General features: G+C 48.7%; 1 protein-coding gene across 1 annotated transcript in view; it reads left to right on the top strand.

Annotated features, from left to right (window-relative positions):
* Positions 1-25,629, top strand: part of NUP133 (nucleoporin 133) — a 1,584,091-nt gene that overhangs the window by 9,194 nt on the left and 1,549,268 nt on the right. The gene's annotated exons all lie outside the window — the stretch shown is intronic.

The following is a 25,629-nucleotide window of genomic DNA, read 5'->3' as shown; positions in this document are numbered from 1 at the left end:
CGCCCCTAATTTTTGGGTATCTTTCTATATATTAAATCTGTTCCTGTTTTTGTGCATCCAATGGGTCTGGAGGTGGTGATGTTTTACCAGCTAACAAAACCATAGTATGTGTCTTATTAAGGGACCATTTTGCACTATTGCAGTGACATAGCCTAAATCAAGGTGTATGGCTATTGTTTCCCCTTCCCCTTGTTTAAGTGCTGGCACTAAAACTACTAGTTCAGCAACCTGAGTTAAGTAATAAGGTGACAACGTTATCTGGTCTGGTATCAACAATATATCTGAAGTCATGCAACATTGCTTTGACCACTACTGCACCTGTGTGTCTCAATCATGTGTCGTAAACTACTGTGGAAACCCATCTACAAAATATACAACATTGCCTGGAATGGGGTCTTCTTGTGTTTGACTTCACTCATCTAGAGTATATGTGGCCCAGTCATATATATCATCGCCTGTATCTGAAATGGGATATGCAAAGTAGACAGTTGTGTTGTCTTTATGACACTTCGCTATCTTGATGCTAGTCAACTGAGGAGGACATTTGTTTTCTCCCAATGTCTCTTCTGCTTTATTATCATTAGGACCCTCTGGCTTTAGCCATTTTTGCAGTCTCCCTCTTGGCCTCTTCTGGGCTTGTGCATCTCCTAAATGTTTCTGTGAATGGCTTTTCTTTATGCTGCCCTTGGGTCTGAGTCTCTTCTGAATGGGAGAATTGTCAGGCTCTTGCGGCCATAGGTATGTGTGGTATTTAGTAGCCTTGTGCCAATCTGCACAGTTGTGTCCTATTTGGTCTCTGTTTTCAGAGTATACCTCAACCAGGTGTTCTACAGGGGACCCCATGACACTTTGGAGGACCTTGTCTTTGTTTGAATATAGAGGTTACACTGGACAATGCATCAATATGTATTTCATTAATAAATCGTCCACCTCTCTTTCCCCAACCTCCAAAACTACCCTGCCTCTGACATGTAGGTAGGCCTGTTGCATTAATACCTGTATTGATTTCAACTTTTTATGTTCCTAAATTCTTTCATATGATCATATCCTTCTATTTATTTGTCATCCTGGAGATCCACCCGTCTCCTACTCCTTGCATACTTTTTATTAACACAAGTTATTCTTCTTCCCTTTCAATTTACTTATTCTCATACATTCTTCTGAATAATCCAGTTTCTTTTGGCTGGTGAAACTATAAGTAGAGACTAGTCTAACTAATGTCTTAGACTCTCTACACATTTGGATAAAATATTTTATTTTACTTTCATATTTATATCAAAATGTGATTGCAATCTCTAAAAATGGCCATACTTTTATAATGCAGTTTTAATGTACTGAGTATTGCGTTAAGGGAATATTCTCAAATAATAACTGTCTATATACCCTCAAGATATTCATCCATGTCCCCGTAAGATGTTTTAATTTTTTTTTCCATTTAATTCTTTGGAACAATTATCTACTCTTCTAAAGTATCTAATGTTATTACATCAATGTATGTTGTCCTTGGACCTAAAGGTGATGTGGTGTCTATTCCTAGGCGCTCAAGGATTTCTCCCATTAAGGGAATATTAGGTGGTACTGGCATTGGATGTTTACTGGGGTTAGTGGCGTTAGAAAAACCTACAACCTTACTGTTAGAAAGATGGACAATTAATTCAGGGACCTGTTGTGATTGACTACCTGAGCCCCCCTGGGACATTTGTCTAAATAAAATCCTTTTCTAGAATTCTACAATATTTCTCACAAAATATAAAACCCTAACTACATAACCATAAAACTACAATATGACATTCATTTGTGGCCACACTACAATTCATATTTACATACACAGTTTAATATATTGTAAAACTACTCCATTGATTCTAAAATTAGTTACTATTCTAAAACTACTTACTATTGCAAAAATAATGTACTAGGGCAAAAGCCACTACTGCTGGTCACTTCTTCCCGACTCACAAGCAGGACTTGCACTGCCTGTAACTACAAACTATGACTTCCAGGGTTAAGACCTGGGACGACTTGACTGTTTTGCCTTTTAGAACATGTACTGGGTACCCAGTCTCAAGTGCTCTACCCTGACCACTTCTGACTACTTGAGTCGGGTCCCCTAGTACCTTCCAGGCTGCCCACCAGAACACTAGTCCTTCTTAAAGCATGCATGCACCTCTCAACCTAGGAATAATAAGAAATAATAACATATTATTTTGTCAACATGTCACTTGTAAAGTAAAAGGAACGAAATTCGCACTGTTCTCACCTTTTAAAAAGGCCAAGTCCTATCGTCCCAGAGAAATGTGAAGACCTTACAACCGGCGTCTTCTTAACTTCTTTTAGTTGCGCAAATCGTTTCAAGAGGACAGGAGGAATTTCAGGACATGGCACCAGGTGGGAAGAAGTGGAACTCCTGTCTGGAACTCTGCCAAAATGTTAGAGGAAAATATATCTATTAAAGAAATACCAAGAATGACAAGTTAACAATACAATATGGGTGTATTACAATACTGTAGTGAGGATCAGTCACTACAGGAGAGATCAGTTCACCTCAAGGGAGATGCAACTCGATGTCTCTGCCCCAGCTTAGAAGCAGCTGTTTTATTCCTCCAAACCACAAGAGAAAAAAGTTACAAGCATAGGATGAACGTCACAAATGAGTAGATTATGAAAACTAAGCACTTATAGATATGAGCCACATGGCCCTCGCATCTCATATTGGTGGAAACCTCCTCAGTGGTTTTCCTATTCTCAGACTTTTCACACACATCTCTTTTCCTGTGAAGCAAGTGGTTATATTTTTGCCTAATGCTTTTTGGCCACACTTATCTGACTTGTGGTTTCATCCATCATGCCTAGCATCGCGTAAGTGTGACATGTGGTTTTCAACTGAAGCAACATCCATGTCGTTATGAGCAGTGGCAAGGCTTGCACCTGGGCCAGTCCATCCTGTGTGCGTGCTTAATCTATGTTGCATGCATTAGTAACACGATTGCAAAAGACATGATTGACACCTTCCAGCTCAGTCTCTCTAGCAGATGGACTTGTGGTTTGTGGTCTTTGTAGTTCCAACGTTTAAAACACTACTGGTTTCCCGAGTCTGGAAGAAGATGTGATCTACGCTTCATGCAGTAGCTTATCTTTGTGACTGCAGGCCATTTCCTGACCTTTCAATAAACCTTGTGACCTGATAAGTTCAGCTAAACTCCTTGTCTTTTGTAGCATGCTATTTTCTGACCTATTTCTCATGCAGAGACCTGGGCCTGTATTTCTACTGAGGCCTAAAGCTGCTTTTAACTTGAAACTTCTGCATAGAAGTTGCAGGCCTTGACTCTGTGTGTGTGTGTGTGTGTGTGTGTGTGTGTGTGTGTGTGTTTGTACAAAATGTATCCTATTTTCCCAATATCATTACTAAACGTAGTCATGAATATATGTGTTTATCATTTATTTATATGTACTTTTCCTATGTAAGTGTAACAGTGACATTTCAAAATGTTTACGTATCCCATACTTGCATAAAATAATTATGAATTTTGATGGAAATGATTATTAATGCATTTATGTGAGAGATTAATACTTTGTGTTATGCGATGCAAGATTCATATTTTGATATCTACAGCACAGTTTGACCAAACAAAAACTGATACATGCTAGAACAGATGCTTGAGAACGAACTGACGGAAATACAAGAGCTTGTTTTCGTGTACTTTCTGAGTATCCGATTGTTCATATGACTAAACTTACCATGGCTTTAAGGAAACTACGTAATTTAGATTACTTAATTCTTCCAGATTGTATACTTTTTACCTACTACATCAGGTGGCAGGAAAGGTGGTTTTAGGGAGGATGCTCCAGTGGGTAGAGGAGAATAGGATACTTTCTGATTTTCAGGCGGGCTTCAGGTCAGGCACTGGGACCATTGAGCAGTCATTTCGTCTGCTGTTGTTATACTGGAAGGTGGTCGTGCTGGGCAAAGGCAGTCTGTATCTCGCCTTCATAGATTTACGGACTGCCTTTGACCTAGTCCCCCGCAGCCGCCTATGGAGGGTGTTGTCAGATTTAGGTATGCCACCGTACCTATTGTCCTTGATAATTAAGTTCCATGCAGAAAATTTTGCACAGGTTCGGTGGGGTAAACGGGGCCAAAAGACCGCCCGAATAACTGTAAATAGAGGTGTTCGTCAGGGCTGTGTCCTAGCCCCCACTCTATTTTCATTGTATGTCAATGGAGTGGTGGAGCATCTCTTACAAAATCCTTCAGATGCTCCATCCCTGGCGGGCAGGAGAATACCCACTCTATTATTTTCAGACGACACCCTCTTGATTTCCAAGACTCCAGCTGGGTTGCAGAGCCTCCTTGATAGGTTCCAAACTTTTTGTAACTTGAGGGGATTAGAAATTAACACGGGAAATACCAAATATTTGGTCTTGAATCCCCCGAAGAGAATGGGTAGGCCACCTTCACTGAACTCAGTGTCCCTAGACAGGGTCAAGGAGTTTGACTACTTAGGAATCCGCCTTTCTGACACCACGAGGTGGAATTGTCATCTCCATAAAATGCTAAGTCACAAAAGGGTGGTGGGGGCACTGCTTAAAGAACAACGGTTCTCCACCCTCAAACCGATTGCCCCAGTACTTGACATCTATAAGGCAAGAGGGGTGAGTGCGGCGCTTTACGGAGCAGAGCTTTGGGGGGCGCAGAATGTGGATCAGCTGACACGTTCAGAAAACAAGTTTTTGAAGGATTTAATGGGCCTCCCTCATAGTACCCCCACCCTTCCCTTATTCCTTGACATGTGCTACCGCCCTATTAAAGATCAGGCAAGGTTGCGCCCGCTACTCTTCTGGGGCCGTATATGGAGAGTTCCGGAGCTTGTTAGTTATGCGGAGGGGCTAAATGAGCTTTTATCAATGCCTGGCTGGCACAAAATAGGATGGTTGAGGGATGTTAAGCAGTTGCTGGGCGAGTTGGGTCTTGGAGAGGCCTGGCAGTCCAGGACTGCACCATCCAAGTTTGTCCTGAAAAAACTGTACTGGAAATGGGTAATGGATTCCAGAAACTCTAATCCCAACGTATGTAGATGTACTGCTGAATTCCTACTAGTAAAGGAGGTGGCACTACTTGAGCCTTATCTCGATATCATTTCAAAATCTAGAGATAGGGCTTTATATTTTAAATTTAGGATAGGTGTGCTGCCCGTGTGTGAGTTGACCGCTGGATGGAAGGTACCAGCACAGACTACTCCCTTTTGCCCTTTCTGTGAGACTAGGATTGAGTCGGTTCCCCACCTTTTATTTGAATGCCCTGCATATAAAGCTCCTCGCCTCAGGTGGCTGAAACCCCTATGTAAAGAGCTAGGCACAAGACAATGTAGTGAGGCCCTCCGTATTTTAAAATTCGACACACGCCCCTTACTCGTCTGTGGTATGGCGAAATTCTTAAACTGGGCATGGTCGATCAGATCAAAAAGGCTTTTGTATGTTGTTTAATTATGGTTTTAGATTTGGAGTTTTTATGTAACTTATCTATGCTATTCGTATTTTGAATTTGTATAACTGTTTTTTATGAATTGGTTTTTTTAAATGATGTTTTGTATTGCTTTTAAAGATATGTTTTATATCGAAATAAAGCCAACTCTGACTGACTGACTGACCTACTACATCATCTCATCCTATCAAAGACGACAAATGGGACAGAGTGGTCTGACAATTTACTCGTAATTGATAGAGTATCACTCCTCAGATTTTGGAACTGAACGAGTTAGCTTCTTTGCCTTTGACAGACTGGCTTGGCCTATCCACTTTTCAGCTTTGTGACTCACCAAGACAACACGAACTGTGGCGTAATACTGTGACTGGCTGCCAGCTGGTATGCTAGCGTAGTGGAACCTTTTCAGCTGAAAGGTTCATGGCATCCTGCTGTGACTTTGATGTTACAGTGATGGACTGAGACAGATTACTGTTTTATTGAACTGGAACTGGTCATTTGGAACTCACTGAACTGTCCTAAGGGTTTGTATGAGGCTCAACTGATTTCCTATTGATCTATATGTTATAGATGTCCATAATCTCTCTCGCCTGAGGAAGATTCTTTTCACTGTCATCCTTGGATTTCACAGAGTTTGATGTTACCTTATTAAATCTAGAGTTAGTTAGAATACTAGGATTGTATGCTGTTTCCATTTATTATTCTTTACCCATGTATGTAATACTAACATTTAAGATTTAATCTAAACTCTGCTGATTCTGACTCATTATTTCATTGCGGGTAAATCACTTGAATGATCCTTTTAAATTGATAAATTAGGTTTCTAGATGTTGTGAAATAATCTTTTGAATGTAGAAATTATCTTATTCCTGGTCCTCATTTGATAATTGCTCATCCTCCGAATATTCCAGTACCTTTTAGCACAGAACAAGATATATCGGATGATCAAAGGAGTTTGACAGGGAGCAAGAGGTTAGACGAAAAGTAAAATAAATAAATTATAAAATTCAGGCCCAGCATACCAATGCTACAACAGGCTTTAAATCACCTGCCTTACTGCGGGGTTCAATATTTGTAGATTCTGGTAGCTCCTCATAATGCTCTTTTTAGGTCTCGCCTATGCAGCTCAAATCTGCTGCATAGGAGGACCGTTAGCCGTCGTTCAGCTCTTTTTTGAAGCACATACTCGTGCTTGTGGCGGCATACACCTTGTGGGAGCGTGCAGCGGCGCGCCACAAGCACGAGTATGTGCTTCGAAAAAGAGCAGACTTCACGCACACACCACTCCCGGGCCAGCAAACACATGATTGCAGTACTCCTCCTCTGCCGCGGCTCCTCTCTGCGTCCTTCTCCCCGCACGCATCCTTTCTGTGCCTCCCTCTCCCTCTGTCTTCCCCCCCCCCACCCCCTCGCTCTTGGTTCTGAACCTCGCTCTCTACCCTCCTGTCACCAGAATTTCCCTCTTTCCGCTTCTGTTCTCCCACCCTTTAGCTCCATCTTTTTTCTTTCTTCGTTGCTCCCCCTTACTTTCTCTCCCTTATGTTCCATTTTCTGTGTTTCTTTGCCCCCACCCCGTGTTCTCTCTTTCGCCTCCTCCTCTCTCGATCACCCCTCTCACTCTCGTGATGCCTTTTTTCATCATGCACTTAAATAATATGGAATCGCCATAGAAGGATACACAAAAATAATATCACAGGTGCTAAAGCCGTCAGTACCTACCCCCACCCTTTTACTTCCTGTTCACGTCTAACGCCACCCCTTCCAGGACCTTTCTGTGATTCTTCAAGAACTATCCATTCCTTTCCTAGTTTCCTAGATGCCCACTAACTGCTGGAATTCCTCCACCCGCAGCTGCCTGTAAGCCCCACCATGTCAGAGACCGTGCCAGAACAAGCAGAGTTAATCAATGCCTGGCAGCCCAGAAGGAAACCTCCCTGCTCCATGACCTGACTGTAGATGAAGAATAGATCCGAGTCCTGGCTGGAAGTGGTGGGTGACTCATCTGCTCATTCAGGCCTCGGTCCCACTGGGACAACTCTTCTGACTCGTCACCGCATCAGTACGGCAGGATGTGGGGGTGCCTTGAAGTTCATGGGTTCTTTCATCTGTGCCCTATTAAAGCGCTTGGAGAATGTACAGTTCCTCTAAAGGTTTAGCTGTCCACCGCTTTCTTACCTCCAGCCCACTTATTGCTTTTAAGGGAAATCATTTTATTCATTTAAAACGTCTATCCATTTTCTGTAAAACATTATTGTGCAGGAAGTTAGGTCACTTTATTAATGGCTCCCATGAGCCATTCTCCTAAAACGTTTACTGATACTTGGTAGAATATAAAGGACAGTAAAACTTAAATATTGGGGTAGCGAGTGGTTATGATTACTTATGTTGCTTCTTGAAGCTGCGCTGACTGCTCTACACCCAAGCCTGGTGCTAGGAATTATGGAGACCCAATCACTTTAAAATGTTGGTGTTCTGCTGCCCTCACCCCGCCCCCTAATACCAGGGGCTCACCTGAGGCCTTGACTTGCAGTGTGGCTCCTGCTTGGATGGCTGCCTAATATTGTTCTAATGCTACTTCAATCTGGTTTGCAACTCATAGGCTTTTAGGCATCCTTCACGGAGTCAAGTACCACAGTTTACTCTAGAACACTTCTGGTAATTACATCATTTTGGGGGTAGCTGGTTTACTGATATTATTAATTCATGTTATCAGTGTCACACTTGATGCAGTATTTTTTTAACTCTCCGCCAAAAGGTCAAGTCCTGTGATATAAGCAGGAGAAAAAGTTGTGTTATGTCACTTTATGCCATGTTATTGGACTTTAATGTCCTGGGGGTGTAATTTCCATGTGTCTTATATTCAGATCAACTTTACTGATTTGGTTTTGAGAAACCATATGCACCAGGTGAACTCGTCAATCACCAGCTGTCCCCATAGAGGTCATGACCCTGAGGTTTGACAAACCCCATTCTATTGGATTTCCTCTTTTGCCATCATCCATCCGTTCGGCTTTGTCTGGACATTACGCTGCAAAAATAATGCTATGTTTGTCTATTTTCTGGTCATTTCAGTAGACTAGAGCTCAGAGTGGTACTTTAGTCTTGCTATATTCGTCCATTAATTAACTCCACACAGAAAAAGTTTGCCCTACCCTCCTGCTACTAGCAGCTGTGAGTATTGTTCATTCAGAGCGCGCCCAATTTTCGTAAAAGACAATGTAGAGAAATGAGAGAGGACATGAGTGGCCTAATTCCTCAAGAAAATGTGTACTGAAAACATCCAGCGAATTGCTGCCGAAGCCACCGCCACACCATTTCCTCCCAACCACGTTGTCGTCAGAAATCTCAAAACAAGCATTGGCATAGCCAATAGGTCTCGCTTTTGGGACCTTTTATAAGTATTTTGTTATGCAACACAATATCCTTGGTCCAACAACATCAACTGTTGCATGGCTAAACACTTTTAAGGTCACAAGGGCGAGACCTATTGGCTATACCAATACTTGTTTATGTAATGTTACCTTTCAAACCTAGCCTCATGTAAATTGACAATTGCATCAATAGACCAATAGGGAATCTTATCAGGGATGTGTTGTGATACTATTCTGATTTTTGGAATGTTAGGCGTGTAAGGGTGGAATGTGAAATAGGTAGTGGATGATGTAAGTGTGTGGAATGGAATGAGGTCTGATTTGGTGCCGGTTGGAGGTGCAGGCATCTGCTGTGTTTGTACCAGGACAGTGGTAATAAAGTATTGAGAAATACATTTGACTGCGATTCATCTTTACAAAATTTGGCGTAGACTAGAAGTTGTCCTGGTACAGAGGACCTGCGCAAGAATTATTTCTCAGAGTATCTCAGCTTTGGAAGTAGAGAATTATTACTTCAAGCTTTTTGGCTTATCAATGCATAGCAGATTGCGCGACTATTCATAAATTGGGCGTGAAACATACCATCGCTTTCAGTACGAGGTAAACGTTTTTTATTACCTTTTAACTCCTTGGATGGTTGGCGTAGTGTGAGACGTGAGGGTTAGCAGCTGCTGAGGCGTGAGGAGGAGGTCGAGAGCAGCAGCGCGAGGCGGTGTAGCACACAAGTTACGGCGCGAGAGAGGTGAGTCCTGTGCACACATTTCTTTGGTACACGCGCACGTGAGTTTCCTGGTGGTGCGAGTGTGTGCTGAGTGTAAAGAGGATGCACGGCAGTGGCCGAATTCCTCTAGAAAGCACGCAAACCCATGCATGGCGGCCATACTTAGGGAGCAGTTATTGGCATATTTACCGCAACAGGCACGCTTGGACAGTGAACAGCCTGCAGTTTCTACACCAATGAGTTTTAATATTGATACAGTGACGGGCACGTTAGTGAGGTACAAAGCCCATAAGTAAAACTGGTTTCCACAGCGACAGGCACGCTATGACTGATCTTTGGAATATTCATTTTTTTTGGCACGCTTTGGGACATTTCATCCTTGAATTTCATTAAAACTGTGACAGGCATGTTTTGAATATTCCATGCCTGTCATTGGTTCCTGGAAACAGTGATAGGTATGCTTTGGACAATTAACAAAGGTTCATTTACCTTTTGTATTCAAATGTCAATATGCACTGGTAATTCTTTTAAAGTCACAGTGTATTTAGTTAAGTATTAGTAATACTACAGTGGTTTTATTTACGTATTATTATGCTTCAGTAAACGTGTGGAATTTATCACCTCCACAGGCGTTCTTAGCAAAAAAAGGGGAACTTGTGTTAAAATGGAATGAGTGGAAGTAATTTTTTGAGAATTATATTTCCACTTTTGAGGCGGATGAGTAATTTACACCTGAACAGAAGTAAAAGATTGTATTACATTGTTTAGGTGCAGGTGTTTTAAAAATATATTATTTTCATACAAAAGAAAGATCGCAGGGGCAAGGAGATGTATACGAACATGCACTAGAAAACTTAGATATGTACTTCAGTCCAACCGTGTGTGTGTCTGTAGATTGTTATAGATTATTTTATAGGAAACAAGAGAGCGAAGAATCAGGTGAAGATTGCGTGGCTGCCCTGAAGAATTTGGCGTTGACGTGTATATTTACTAATTTGCATGATGAGTTGACACATGATCAAATTCGAACATTCAAGATAAGTTGTGGACTATGGGGCAGTCGTCACTCCAGAAAGTAGTGGATGTGGTGAAGAAATTGACTTGCAGGTGTGCCAAAGCAGTCATTCCACAGAAGGTAGACAAAACTGGTGAGGAAAATGGGAAAGGAATTGTGTCAAAAGTAAAGGCAGATAAAAAGTTTAAGAATGCGTTTAAATATACACCGAAGAAGGTTGTGAAAGAGGATAAAAAGCTTGATCGTTCTACATTCAAAAGCAGGTGTTTTAGGTGCAGGAACAAAGGACTTTTAGCGAATGACAAGAGGTGTCCTGCAAAGAACCAGAAGTGTTCAGGTTGTGGTTTTTTTGGACAATTCTAGAAGGTGTGCAGATGACCGAAAGAGGGCATGAAGGGAGTGAATCTTCTCAAGCAGGATTCCACAACGGATTTTGAGGAATCTGAGGATGACTGGGTTAACGTGTGTGTTGAATGTCGATGAGGGGATACTTAAATTGGTTGAGCAACAACAACAAAAAAAACAAGTGCGACCTCGTTATGGGGCGGGTACTTATCACAGTTACAGCTGAGTCAGGTTTGCCCTATACAAACGTTAATGAGAAGGTATGGAGAGAAAAGTTTGTTCCCATTCTAGGCGATGTTCAGGAATCTACAGAGGTTCATCCTAAGAGGTTCATGGGGAGGACATTAAAATGTTGGGAGTGAGAGAAATGGATTTTAAGTTTAAAGATCGGGAAGCTAAGTGTAAGCTGTATGTGGCCTCAGCCAGACTGTCGGTTTTAGGCTGGGGAGATCAGGGATACTTGGGGATTATACTTGACCCCAACAATCGGGAACCGGTGTTAGTAGTTTAACACAACAGTGGGCTGGAACAGGAGATTTTTAGAAAATACCAGAAGTATACGCAGACGCAATTGGTGAATTAAGGGGGTTCCAGCATAGGATCGTGCTTAAACAAGTTGTGTTACCACAGGTGTACAAAGTGAGAAATATGACTTTAGGCTTCAGGGAGGAGGTCAAGCGCGAGCTGGAACATGTGTGTGCTGGTGGGGTGATAAAGAAGCTGGATGCGTCAGAGTCGGTTTTGCCATTGGTAATTGCCAGGAAAGCAAATGGGGAAACTCAAATTTGTGTAGATATGAGGGACTTGAACAGAAACACAATTGTGAACCAGTTTCCATTGCCAAGAGTAAGGGAAATGCTCTCAGTCACAAAGTAAGTAAAGTGGTTCACTACAATAGTCCTCACTGCTGCTTACCACCAAGTTCCTCTACACAAAAAGAGTAGGAGCCAAACTACATTCATAACTCCTTTTGGATGTTTTAGGTTTTTGAGAGTGCCTCTTGGGTTGGCCTCCGTTGTGGCGATGTTTCAGCAAATTATGTTTGAGTTATTTAAAGATGTAAAAAATGTTATGTTCTTTCAGGATGACCTCTTGATAATGGGGAAAAACCAAGGAAAACCATGATTTGACGGTTAGGGAAGTGATGGATGTATTGAAGGATATATTGCTGACTACGGAGTTTAAGAAGTGTAAATTTGCTCAGCAGAATGTGACGTGTTTAGGTCACGAGGGGAAAGTCGAAGGTATTAAAACTAAAAGAGAATTTCTGGAGGCTGTGAAGAAGTCTCCTGTACCAGGTAGCAAAGATGAAGTAAGAGCCTTCCTATGTCTTGAATTCTTTTTCGAGTTCTTTGAAAGTTTCTCAAGCAAAACTTACAATGTGAGACAGCTCTTAAAAAAAAAAACAAAAAAAAAAGTCCATATGTATGGGCTAAATGTCAGGAGGAATTTACTTCTAATCAACAGGAGATGTGTGCAGCAATGCCATTACAAGGTTTTGATCCTACCTTTAAGTCTATTGTCACAACAGATGCAAGCGGGAAGGGCATTGGTGTTGTGCTCACCCAAAAGGAATGAGACCGGAGAAGAGTGTGTAGTCGCTTTTGGGTCACCTTCATGTTACCCACTGAAGAGAAATATTCGGTAATAGAACGCAAAGCATCGGCGTGTGTGTGGAGCTTAGAGCACTACAGTCCATTCATCTGGGGAAGCCATGTGGTGTTAATGAGTGACCATAAACCTCTCACTAAGGTTTTGGCGACTAAGGGGTTATATACTGCTTCCGCCAGGTTGGAAAGCTTATCAGTAAAGCTCCTTGATTTTAAGTATAGTGTACAGTACATGCCTGGAGTGCGTAGTAAAGTAGCAGATTTCTTGAGCAGATTACCCCTTCCTCTCACCTTTCTACACTCTTGAGAGGGTCCACAGGGTCCCAGCCAGGACCCCGGCGCCTGCGGGGCCCCCCGAGACCGGTGGTGGACCGCTGGCTTCATTTCCGGGATCAAGACCTACTGTTATGTAAGGCACGCACAGAGGGTCCCTACACAGTGGATAACAGTAAGGTTTCCCTTTTCCCAGACTACACCCTGGAGGTGCAAAAGGGGTGGGCCTCATTCTTGGTGGTTAAAAGGGCCCTGAGGGAGGAGGGTCTGCCATACTCCCTGATGTTCCCGGCTCGATTGCGAATCATGTTGGATGGCACCACCCACTTCTGTGGGATCCCAGACGAGGCCTGGGACTGGATTGAGTCCTATAAGACCGGGGCCTCCCGGCCCGCGGGCCCTGGAGCCGAATTGAGGAAACCAGTGGAGCTTGCGAAGCGCTCCCTGAAGCGCTCCCGGAGGGGAGGCCCCAAGAAACCTACCTCTTCCCAAACCGAGAGAGGGCGGAAGCTCTGCAAGCAGTGGCGGCACTGATGCAGAGCAGATGCCCTGTCCCTGAAGCGGCTACCCATTCCTCGAAAGATATTGGAGATGTTGACTCAGACTCCTCCCGCAGCGATAGTGTGAAGATGCCGGTGGTGACGCCATGCGCTGATGAAGTTATTTGAGATCCCTTGGTTGAGGTGATGGCTGGCGCACTGGGGCAGCCGCTGAACTGATCTGCTGATGGTGATCCCTGGGGACGAAAAAGGCTTATCATGCTTCCTAGGACCGGCGCGACCAGGACTACTCGTGCGCTGCAGCTATGCGGTCCTCTGCTCTAACTGCCCGCCCCCCCCCCCTTGAGAACCTTACTAGTGTAAGGCCTCACTAAGGGTCATGTTCCACATATTGTTTGGACGACTGACCGTTGTCGGGCTGTCCTGGGCTTGGGGAGTTCTTCTTGATGTGGGTTTCTTGGTTATTGTTTTTCCTTTATTGTTTGTGTGGGTGTTTGTGGAGGAGGGTGGTTGCACATACACTGGGGCATGGGGGGGCTCCCTCATGATACCCTTGGGAGGGTTCCTGTAGAAAAGATGGATACACATAACACTGTAAGGTTCCTCACATGGAACATCCGCGGAATGGGAACGATAGCCAAGTGGCATAACCTATACTCCTACCTCCAACGTAGGGATGTGCACATCTCCTTTCTCCAGGTGACTCATCTCAATGCGGAGGAGACTGGAAGGGTGTGGAAAGGTGGCAGGGGCAGATTTTTGTGACCACCTTCTCGGCCTTTGCCAGAGGGGTTTTAATTTGGGTGAAGCCCGGGGTCCCTTTCCTACCTGAAAGTACATGGCTGGATCCGAAGGGAAGGTACGTCTTGCTGGCAGGCCCTATGGCGGGGCGCGAGGTGACCCAAGGCAATATCTACGTCCCTAACCAAGATCAGATCGGTTTCCTGGAGACCTTCTCCGCCTCGCTGGCCCAATACCTGACGGGCTCCCTCATAGTGGAAACATTGATCTACAATTACTTCTCTACTAATGCAAACACGGCAGGTGGAGTGGGAGGCGTTTAAGGTTGTGGTACGAGGTCATTGTATGGCTCAAGCGTGTGGGGCACATAGGGAGATTAAGCGCGAATTGTTGAAATCAGAGGGGACTCTCCGTAGTCTGGATAACTTGCAGGGTATAGATGACGCGGCCTTACCATCTTTACACGGAGTGCGGGCACAATATAACGAAGCGCTGGGGAGGCTGCAATGTTATAATTATAAGGACTACTTAGACTGGGTGCAAAGGGAGGAAGGACGGGACGACTGTTAGCACGTTTAGTCAGCCCTGAGATGGGGAGGGAGGGGGGCGCCATTGTCACACGGCTTGTCTTAGATACGGGAGATACAGTTCATGACCCTGATGTTTTTAATGACACGTTTTTGCGATACTATGAGTGTCTGTATGAAGCCCCGGCTGCGGCCTCCTTGCCCTACATTTGTGACTTCCTGGCCCCTCTGCAACTCTGCATGCTTGAGGAGGACGTTCAGGAGGAACTGGGAGAGCCTGTCGTGGTGCAAGAAGTTAGGGCCGCTATAGCTGCATTAGCGCACGGTATGACGCTGGGGCCCGACGGCCTCCCGGCCAAATTTTACCAGCGGTTTATTGATTTTTTTTTTGGTTATGCTGTATGCAGAAGCTTACGAGGGAGGGGGGGGGGGGGGTCGAGGTTTGCCTGAATCCACACAGACAACGTTAGTGATCCCACTCCCCAAGTCCAAAGAACCCGATGCGGGAGTGAGAGACTATTGGCTACTCTCCATGTTGAACTTAGACTTCAAGATTCTGTGTAAAGTATTAGCGGGCAGGCTGCTCCCACATATGAAATCCCTGATTCACCCAGACCAAAACGGGTTTTTCCCCACTTGTAGCACCTCCTATAATCTCCGTAGGCTTTACGCCGTGCTCTATCACGCAGATGCCCAGGCCCTGTAGTAAGCAGCGGTTTTATCGGTAGATCTAGAGAAAGCGTTTGTCATGGTGAGCTGGGAGTACTTGTTCGAGGTGATGCGTTGTATGGACTTGGGTGATGACTGGGTGCGGTAGGTACAGCTTCTCTATGCCTCGCCCACTGCGAGGGTCAAGACGGGACGAGCCATATCTAGAACCTACAGGATCTCTTGTGGCTCCTGACAGGGCTGTCCTCTTTCACAGCTCCTGTGTGCCTTGGCCTTGGAGCCCTTGACGTAGCGGTTCCGACTGGGGGGTTGGAAGGGAATAAGATTGACTTTGGGCGGGCGTTGCCATCACGTCTCTGTACGCAGAAGACCTGTTGCTGTATCTTACGGAGGCAGTTGGGGGGGGCCACCGTGGCCCTGCAGATCCTGGGTGATTTTGCTGTCCTGTTGGGCCTTGGGGTTAATAAAGCTAGGACCTATCTATTTCCCGTAGCTGGGCCCTTACCCAGGCCGGAGGAGCTACCACTTGATATCCTCTGGGTACAGCGTACATTTAAATATTTGGGCATACAAATTTTCCATGACCCGGAAGATCTAAAAGATGGGAATCTGGGTAAGACGTTGCGCTCCCTCCGCTCTTGTGTTCATTTTTGGAATTCTTTGCAATTGCCCATCATGGCCCAGATTACTCTGTCCAAGATGGTAATGTTGCCTAGGCTGCTCTATTTATTTTTTTGTGAACCTACTGGTTCTGATGCCGAGAAGCTGGTTTAAACCTCTATACGCTCTCCTGCGGCTCTTGGTCCGGGGTGATGGACGCCCGTGAGTGTCCCTGCAGACCCTACAGCGCCCTGTCTCGGAAGGAGGTCTCTGGGTGCCAAATTTCTAATTTTATATGCTGGCCACCGAGCTACAATGGCTGGTGCAATGGGTGGAGGGGTGAATGATGAGTGAACATGCTTAGCGGATCCTGCATCTAGTCGTGGACGTATGATGGCAAAGCTCCTACTGCCGGCCACATCTGTCCCCCTCCTGCTCTCTTTTCCAGCATACGGCCTTCCAGACGTGGAAGTGATGCTGTAGCGCGGAGCAGCGCCTGGTACGGTAATCCCACTCCCTCCTCCTCCCCCTCTCCCCCCCTCCCCCCCCCTTTGATTCCGTTAGTGGGGCATCCACACGGGGACCCTCCATCTGTATTTACGGACGCCCAACTGGCAAGATGGTCAGATTTTGGACTGGAAACGGTAGAGGATTGCTATTTCGGGAAAACTCTGATACCTTTTGCGGACCTAATGAAAGATGGTGGACTCCCTCCGGGCCTTTGCGCAGCTGTGGGGCCCCAGAAGGGAAGAGCCCGATACGTACCCTATCCTACATGCAATACTCACCCTTGGCACGGCGGGATACCTCGAGAAATGGCTTTACGCCGCCCTGGTAGAGGCTTCAACTAGCCCGCTGTACAGATTACGAACACTTTGGGACACAATGGGAAGTAGAGTCCTTACGGATCCAGAGTGGCGTATTCTGGGAAAGTCTGCCGGAACACCCGATTTAAAATATACACAATTTAATTATACGCACATGACCTATATGACACCGCATCGGCTCAATGTGACATACAGAGGGGAAGTGAGACTGTCCCGGGTGTGCACATCCATATGCTGACTTTGTACATATGATTTGGGATTGCCAATAGTTACGCCCCTATTGGGAGGGGGTGTGGGTTAAGATCAAGGAAGTGCTCAGGAGAGAGTTGGCCTTAACACTTCAGACGTGCCTGCTGGGCCTATTCCCCAGACCGCCTAAACGCAAAGTCGGGAACCGCCTGATTGATCTTGCTCTGGGTTTGGCTAAAGTTAGGATTGTGATGGAGTGGAAATCTGTGACATCCATTGATGTCGGATGTCCTTGTGTGGGCGGGAGCAGAGGGCAGAGCTTTGGCTTGGGGCTTAGGCTAAAGGGACGAGGAAGCTTCCAATGGCTCAACAATGGCAGGAAGTGTTAGCAGCATGGGAGGGGCCTGCAGGGTCGGGCAGCTATGAGGGAGAGTCTGATCATTTGTTGCGAACAAATAGCGAGCCTCAGGTGATTAGGAAGAGTCCATCGAGGGCCACTAATTCCTGATTTAAGGAGGGAGATTGGATGGATTTGGCCCACATCGCACCACGGACAAGCCCACCAAGGTAGTAGAGATTAGTTGCTTGGGGGGGTCCCCTTCTCTAGCCTTTTCTTTGTGGGTTGGGTTTGTTCCTGACCCCACTAGATATTAGCATATCCTAGTGCTCACACCACTCCTCTGCACTGTTTATTCGTTGCTTGTTTACATTGAACTTTTTCAGTTTTCTTTTTCTCTTATTATTGGTTGCATTTCCACAACAGTATTGCCATATTATGACTCCCCTTATGAACAGGCAGGCACAGGGTGAACTGGTATCGAATGACTCCCTAAACACACCATTGGCGAGGTAATCTTGTATTGGTGGAGCTAACGCCCTTGATTGTGGACGATAATTGCAGACATGTTATGCGTTGTTTCCCTTTTCTTTTGTTTTTTGTTTTATGTTTCAGATTTTTCTCCTGATTGTATTCAAATGCTTGAAGTTTGTGAAATGCCAATAAAAATATATTTAAAAAAAGTATTGTAGCACTTCACTCTATCACCCAGGTGGCAATGGTGCTGTAGAAAGATTTAATAGAGGGATTAAAGCTGCGATAAAGATAGTATAAGGTAGGTAATGAATTGGAGTGGGATGTTGAATTTTTTCGTACCATATGGGCGTTAAGTATTGCGCCCTGTACTTCTAATGGATACAGTCCTTTTGAATTAATGAGAGCGAGGACTGCTTGAGCGAAAGATAACATTGGGTGGATGCCAAGTACTATAAGAGTAAGTTGGGAACCGGAAGTAGAAAATGGACGTATTGACAAAGCTAAACAAGTATACAAGTAGTATTATAATATGAAACATGGTTGTAAATCAGTCAATTTTCTGGCGGGAGACATGGGGAGAGTTAAGAGGACATGAGTGTTAAAAAGTGGGCAGAACAGTTTTTTTTCTCAAATTATTATTATTTTTTTTATTATTTTTTTTTTGGGGAAAACCTTTATTGAGACATGGTAAATAGCCGTGTCAGGCTGCCATAGGCTCCTAATACAATGGGCTGCTCCAACGAGCTCTACTGAACCGGTCCAGTTTCTCTCACACAGCCATTTAGCCGACATCCCTGAGGACCGGCGGCGTTGCAATTCTACATCGAGTAGACCGGACCGAATCGCTACCGATGCGTGAAACACGTATTCGCCCCCAGCCTGTACAGTAGCCCAACTTCCCCGCATGGTCAACCTGCCGCTAGTGTGATCAGACCTCTGAGGTTACGTGAACCATATCTCAACACCCAACCCCCTCCCCCGTCCGCCACCCTGCCACTGTCTCCTCCTTTATTGTTTCTACATGCACACGCTGTCGCAAACCCAGGCACTAAACTACAACCAGACACAGCGCTCCTTGCTTCCAGGCCATACCAATCCTGCCGTTCTCGTTCCCGTCCCGCAAGCACACTGCTGAGAAGCACACGCTGCAGACAGAAGGCACCCCCAGCCCCCCTCCCGCAACCCGGCCACCGCCACCGACGGTTCACTGACATGCACACCGCAATAGAGTCCTATTCTTGTTGCACTCCGCTCACCTCCCCACTGCACGCCCCCGGGGCGTCGCGCTGTGTCCCCTCCTGACCAACCTCCTCAGGGTCTTCGGTAGTCATGTATGTTTTATACAGCGCCCAGAAGTTCTTGGGGCGACTCCTAGGGGGTAACAGTTCGCTGTACGTTTCCGCCTGCGTACTGCAATACAGCATATCGCTAACCCATCGTTTCTTAGTAGGAAGCGGCCCTCTCATCCAGCAGGCCGCCACGACGCGTCGCGCGATCAATAACGCTATGTCCGTCAAGCGCCTCAGCGCCCGCGGAAGAGGCCTAGAGTAGCCCAACAATGCCAGGGCCGGATCTGGGGGGATCTCTTTTTCCAAGATCTGGCTCAACTCCCGGAACACCGCTGTCCAAAACCGGGCAACTCCTGGGCAAAGCCAGGCCATGTGTAGGAAGTCAGCGACGGGAACATGGCAACGCTCGCAAACCGCCGTGGGGCGCAACCCGTACCTGTGCAGCCTTTCTGGGGTGTAGTAGACCCGCTGCAAAAACTTAGTGTATTAATCGATGTCGACCATTCAAGGAAATCTTTTTGGTGCTAGAGCAGCAGTACTTCCACATCTCATCCGAGATGTCCAATTCAAGATCCGTCTGCCAGGCTCGCCGCGCTGCAGAACACTGGTGCTCCCTTTGCTGGTCGCCTAGTTTTTTGAGGGTCGAGACCATTTTGGTCGGCGCCGCGGTTTTAATGACATAGGAAAGCTCTGGGATTTCGGGGGGTTCCTCACCGGAAGGCCCCAAAAGAGACAGCAACGCGCCCCGTACCCTGTGAAATTGAAAGCGCTGGAGTAACGTGATCCCCTGGTGAGTCGAGGCCACACTCTCCAGCGTCTTGGCCCATCCATCCTGAAACAGGTCCGCCATCCTGACGATTCCCAACTCACCTAGTGCCCGTTTCACCCCCGCTTCCCTCAGAGGGGGGAGCCAAACCGCCCACTCCACCGGCATCAACGGAGAGTATAAAAGGTCACGGTCCTGCCTTCTCATGATCGTGTGCCACGCATGGTTAGTAGTACCGAGCGAGTCCAATAGACCCACCCTACGATCCATGGGTAGAAAGACCGTCGCTGGGAGTGGGAGCGGGTCCGCAAACAAGCGCTCCAGCAACACATGCGGTACGTCAGGTTCGGCGTGTATCCACGTATGCAAATGGGACGCCTGCGCCACTCTGTAGTAGCTCTCAAGATCCGGAGCACCAAGCCCCCCCATCTCGTATGGCAGTGTAAGCACTTTCCATTGGACTCTAGGTTGTTTACCACCCCAGGCCAGTCGGGTTAGGGTCTGCGTCAGCTGCGCAAAGAAAGACCTGGGGAGCACTATAGGGATGTTGTTAAAGAGGAACAGAAACCGCGGTAGGACGATCATTTTCATGATGGCAATCCTGCCCATCAGCGACAAAGGGAGCTTGTTCCACTCTTCCACCTCGTCTACAAGTTTTGAATAAGCTACCCCATAGTTTTCCCTCAGCAAGACCTCCGGGTCCCTATGCAGCCGAATTCCCAGGTAGCGGATTGAGTCCGTCGTCCACTGCAAAGGGTATTCCATAGGGAATTGCATTGTAGCTGGAGTCAACGGGAACGCTAGCGATTTGTTCCAGTTGACCCTGAGGCCCGACAGCGCCCCAAACCGGACCACCTCCCGCAAGATGGAAGCGAGATTCTCCTCCGGGTCTCGGACGTACAGCAGCGTATCGTCCGCGTAGGTAGAAATACCTATCTTATAGGAGGGAAAGTTGATTCCCTCAAATCTGTGGTATTCTCTTATTGCGCACGCTAAAGGTTCCGCCACTAGCGCGTAGAGGAGCGGGGATAGAGGGCAGCCCTGCCTGGTCCCCCTAGTGATTGCAAACGGCTCCGTGACTCGGTCGCCGAGGCGCAGCCGGGCAGTGGGCCCGAAATACAAAGCACCAAGCATCTGCAGAAACGGTTCTCCCAGCCCAAGCTTCCTCAGCACCCTCACCATAAACGGCCATTCCACAGAGTCAAACGCTTTCTCCATATCTAGGAAAAGCGCTATGGCCTTACTTTCTGGGCGCACATGCTGCATGACTCCAAGGACCGTGCGGATATTATACGTAAGATTCCTGGATGGAACAAATCCTGCCTGCTCCGGCGCCACGAGCTCCGGCACCAAAAGCGCCAAACGCGTGGCCAGCACCTTTGCATATATCTTAGCATCGACATTAATCAGGGAGAGAGGTCTATAGGAGCCGCACAAGTTGGAAGGCTTCCCAGGTTTTAGAATTGTAACAAGCAGGGCCTCCCGCATCGTGTCAGGCATGCAGCCTTCAAGACATATGTCGTCGAAAAGAGCCATGAGGTGCGGGATGAGCTGGTCCTGGAAGGCCTTATAAAAGGCCACCGTCAGCCCGTCCGCTCCCGGGGCAGTGCCAGCCCTCATTCCTCCCAGAGCCTCCAAGATCTCATCCTTTTGTATGGGCAGCGCCAGGAATTCCCGCCACGAGTTGGACAAAAACGGCATTTTGATGTAGCTGAGGTAGTCGTCTATCTCCTCTTCCATGTTGGAGGACTGAGATTTATACAGTCCCGCATAATAGGCCCTGAATTCTTCTGTAATCCCCGCCTCATCTGTGATCACATCGCCCGAGGCTGTGACGAGTTCGTCTATTACCAGGGGTCGCCTAGAGCTACGGAGTATCCCCGCAAGTAAGGATCCCGGTCGCTCGCCCTCGCCATAAGTGCGAGCCGTGGCGTACTTCCCCATATGTTGCACCTCACGGTCCGCCTCACTGTTGAACTCAGTGACCAGGTTCTGCAGCCTCGCAGCCACCTCGGGGTCTGCCGAAGCCCCCTGATGCTCCTCCAGCTGCGCAATCTGCCTCTCCAGGGCCCCAAGTCGCTGCCGGATGGATTTAAGCACGCCCGAATGCTTAGTCATTGCAACTCCGCGAATATAAGCCTTGAACGAATCCCACACCGTTTGGAAGCTCTGGACCGAGCCCGCGTTCACCTCAAAGTACGAGTCTATTTCGTCCGCCAGTTCCCCCCGGAACACGTCATCCAGCAGTGAGTAAGGCGGCAGCCGCCACGTGAATGGCGGCACTCGTCTGTGCGGGGTTGCCAGTACGAGCAGAAGAGGGGAGTGGTCCGACAGTGTGCGCGGCAGCACCTCGCAGTCCTTGACGCACGCGAGCAGTGTCCGCGACACCAACCAATAGTCTATTCTTGTATGTACGTCGTGGAATGCCGAATAATGCGTGAATCCCCCTTTACCAGGGTGGCGATGTCGCCAGATGTCTAGCATGTCCAGCCTGATTAATTCTGCCTTCATATGTTGGGCGGCGGTCGCCGGGCGGCGAGCCGGCCCCGAGGAGCGGTCTAGCTCTGGATTGAATGTGAAGTTAAAGTCACCACCCCATACCATGCCAGTGTGCACGTGCAGCCTACATTGCGCCGCCAGTGTGTCGTAGAACTCAGGAGAGTCATAATTGGAGCAGTACACATTAACTACGATCAAGTCATGGCCCTTACCAGTGCACCTCGCTATTAAGTAACGCCCGTCCGGGTCGGAGGTGAGCGACGTCAACCGCAAGTTCGATCGTGGGTTTACCCAAGTAACCACCCCTCTGGAATGTGATGTAAAGCCTGCCGCCGCGCTGGTGCCCACTAGCCCCTTCGCCGCTAACAGTCTATTTGTAAGAGGAAGGTGAGTCTCCTGTAGCAGTGCCAGGTCAATGTGGTGCCGGTGGAGATAATTTAAGACTTTCCTGAGTTTGCGATGATCGTTCAGCCCCTGGACATTCCACGTCAGTGCTCTAATGGCCCCCTCTCCGGTGTCCCCTTTCCGTTCACCTATTCCAGTCATCCGGGCAGAAACATACAGCAACTCCCGCTGCGCACAGGCCAAGTGGGAGTCCCCTCCCACCACTCGATTCCAGAAAGTCTGAAACAGCCATACAACGGTAAGTCTAAAAGCGTGCCACTCAACAGACAGTGCGGATCACAGGCCCCAACGGCAGACCTTCCCCCCCAACTTCCCAGCCCACCACCCACAGCCGACCACCCCCAACCTGGCCAGACAGATCCCCAATCCCACCCCCCTCCCTACCCCGCAACAAACATACAAAACCATCCCCGAACCAGCCCTCAGAGGGCCCACGAAAGCTATCAGCGCTGGGGCAGAGGCTTCCGATGAACAGCTACCCTAAAACTCTCAACTGTCCACCATATGTCCGTGCCCCCACTTCCACGCCCCCAGTCTCAGTGCAGCTCGAGGCATTATCGTCTCCCCACCATTTGTGCAAGGGGGGGACCCCAACACTCCCATCAGCAGCGAGCCACCCCTCCCAACTAAATTTGCAAGGCACCCTCCCAACGCCCCCATGTTGCCATCTAGGCCACGACCCATTTGTCTCGTAGACCGGCCCGTGCAATAAGGTCCAGGCGCCACACCAACCAGAGTCCCGTAGGTATTTAGTCCGCAGGGCTATCCTGCCCTTGCCTAAACCATGCAAAGGGTCCTGCCCCCGCCTCCCCTCCAAGTCCAGGACCGCAGCACCCGGGCCTATTCCCAAATGCATCAGAAAGTTCTCACCCAGCCACAGCCTCAGGGTCCTCCGGAGTGGCCGTCGTCTCCTGCACAACAACAATGTTCCTGCCGCTGCGATACCGCCAGGGAAGCGGCCACCTCCACGACAGGGCAACGGCCCTCCACAAGGAGACAGAGCGTATCAAGCGGCCATCGCCAGCGATCTAGTCCTGCTCCTCCAGGCCAGTTGCGTCCGCCCGGGCAGCCGCGCCGTCCTGCTGCCCTCGCCGTTGCTCCTTCGACCACTCCTTCAGAGATCGCTGCAGCTCCCTCGGGTCCGTGAAGAAGTGCGAGTGCCCCTGCCTGTTGATGCGGAGCCTCGCCGGGTATAACATGGCATAGTCTAGGCCCAAGTCACGGAGTTGCTTTTTGTAGGGTGCGAACTGCCTGCGCTCCTCTTGAACCTTCGCCGTGAAGTCGGGATAGATGGAGATGTCCATCCCTTCGTATTGCAGTTTCCCCTTTTCCCTCGCCACTCGCAGGGCTGTGTCTCTATCTCTATAATTCAGTAGTTTTGCTATTATGGGTCTTGCAGGCGCACCAGGCTTGGGGCGAGGGCCCAACGAACGATGGGCTCTCTCGACAACAAACATCGGGGAGAACACGTCCTCTCCCAGCAATGCCCGCAGCAATTTTTCCACGAAAAGTTCCATTCGCCCGGTGTGCGTCGATTCCGCCACGCCGGTGATGCGGACGTTTGACCTCCTCGAACGGGCCTCCAAATCTTCGGACTTGTCCTGAATGACCTGCAACAGCTTACTGAATTGCCTGCGGTCCGAGTCCCACGTCGTCTGCGCCTCCTCCACCTGCGTTATTCTCTGTTCGGACAAATCCAGCCGCTCAGCATTCTTATCCACTCGTTCCGACATGCGGACCATGCGGTATGTGAGCGCGTCTAGCTTGGTGTCTATCGCGGTCAGACTGCCCTGCAGCCCTTTTTCCATTGCCGCCAGCATTGCCTTGATGTCGGCGCACATAGAGCTCTCCGCAGCCGCTCCATCCGGAGGCCGCGCCGGTGGTGCTTCGTCGGGCCCCTTCGGCTTGCGGGGGTCAAAAGACAGTTTGGGCTGGGATTTATCGCTTTTGCCCATGGCGACGTTGAGGGTCAGCGACCGCCGCACGCCCGTCTCTCCGGGGCAAAGTCCCGTTCCCGGGGGGACCGCACTGCGGGGCACCCCCACCACGACTCGCAGATGTCCGGAGCGCCGACCACCCCGTGTCGCAGTTCCGAACTCTGGTCGCTCCCCAGCTACAGCCCCATCCTGTTCACAGAGTCATATATCTGCCTGCGCCTCTCCCAGTGTCCGGCCACCGCCTCAGGCCCAAGTGAGAGTGAGGCGCTCCCCGCTCGAGCCAGTGGGACCACTCTCCTCCACGTGTTCCGTCGCTATCTGGGACAGGGAGGGCGCCCCAGGGGCCACTGCTGGTGGTTGCTACTCACGTTGGCTATATTCCGGAGGGCCGCGGCGGCAGGCCGTTCTGCTCCGCACGACAGCCCCAGTGGCCCCTCCAGCACCCGCAGCCAGGTCACAGCCCCAGACACGCCGTCTATTCCTCCAAGTCGCCGCCGTCACGCACCACGGCCCAGACGTCCGACTCCCACCAGGCAGGGTGAAGCAGAGGAGGGCGCCGCCGCAGAAAGTCACAAATCTTCTGCTATGGTGAACGAACGGCGATCCCTCCAAGTTCTCCGCAGGCCTGGGTCAGCTCCAATGGCGCAGGGGGGTGGGGGTGGGGGGCGCCAGATCCGCAAGTGTCCACCCGGGCTCAGCACCAGTGCGCTTCCCTGTCGCTACCTGTCTCGAGGGTGGCCCCACGGCCAACGCTGCTCCCCAGGTCAGCCGGAGGGGGGGGGGGCAATCCACACCAGTACGCTCTTCACCCCCACAGTCCGAGTCAAAGATGTCACGGGGGGGCCTCCGAGCCCGAACCCCAGGGGGGACTAGGGTCTCACACGGCGTGGGCAGCCGCTTCTGTCAGGCGGTCCGGGAGCCCAGGAAGCAATCCAGCCAGGGGGGGGGGGGACACCGCATCCGCCTCCCCGTGCCCCTTGCAGGTCCACAGCCCTCCGCTTGTGCGTCCGGCGCAGCCGTCTCCGCCTCACCGCCAACTCCCGAGGTCTCAG

The sequence above is a fragment of the Triturus cristatus genome, chromosome 6, assembly GCF_964204655.1.
Source record: "Triturus cristatus chromosome 6, aTriCri1.1, whole genome shotgun sequence".
Lineage (NCBI taxonomy): Eukaryota > Metazoa > Chordata > Amphibia > Caudata > Salamandridae > Triturus > Triturus cristatus.
Note: the sequence above shows the minus strand (reverse complement) of the source record. Positions and strands in the feature narration are given on the sequence as shown.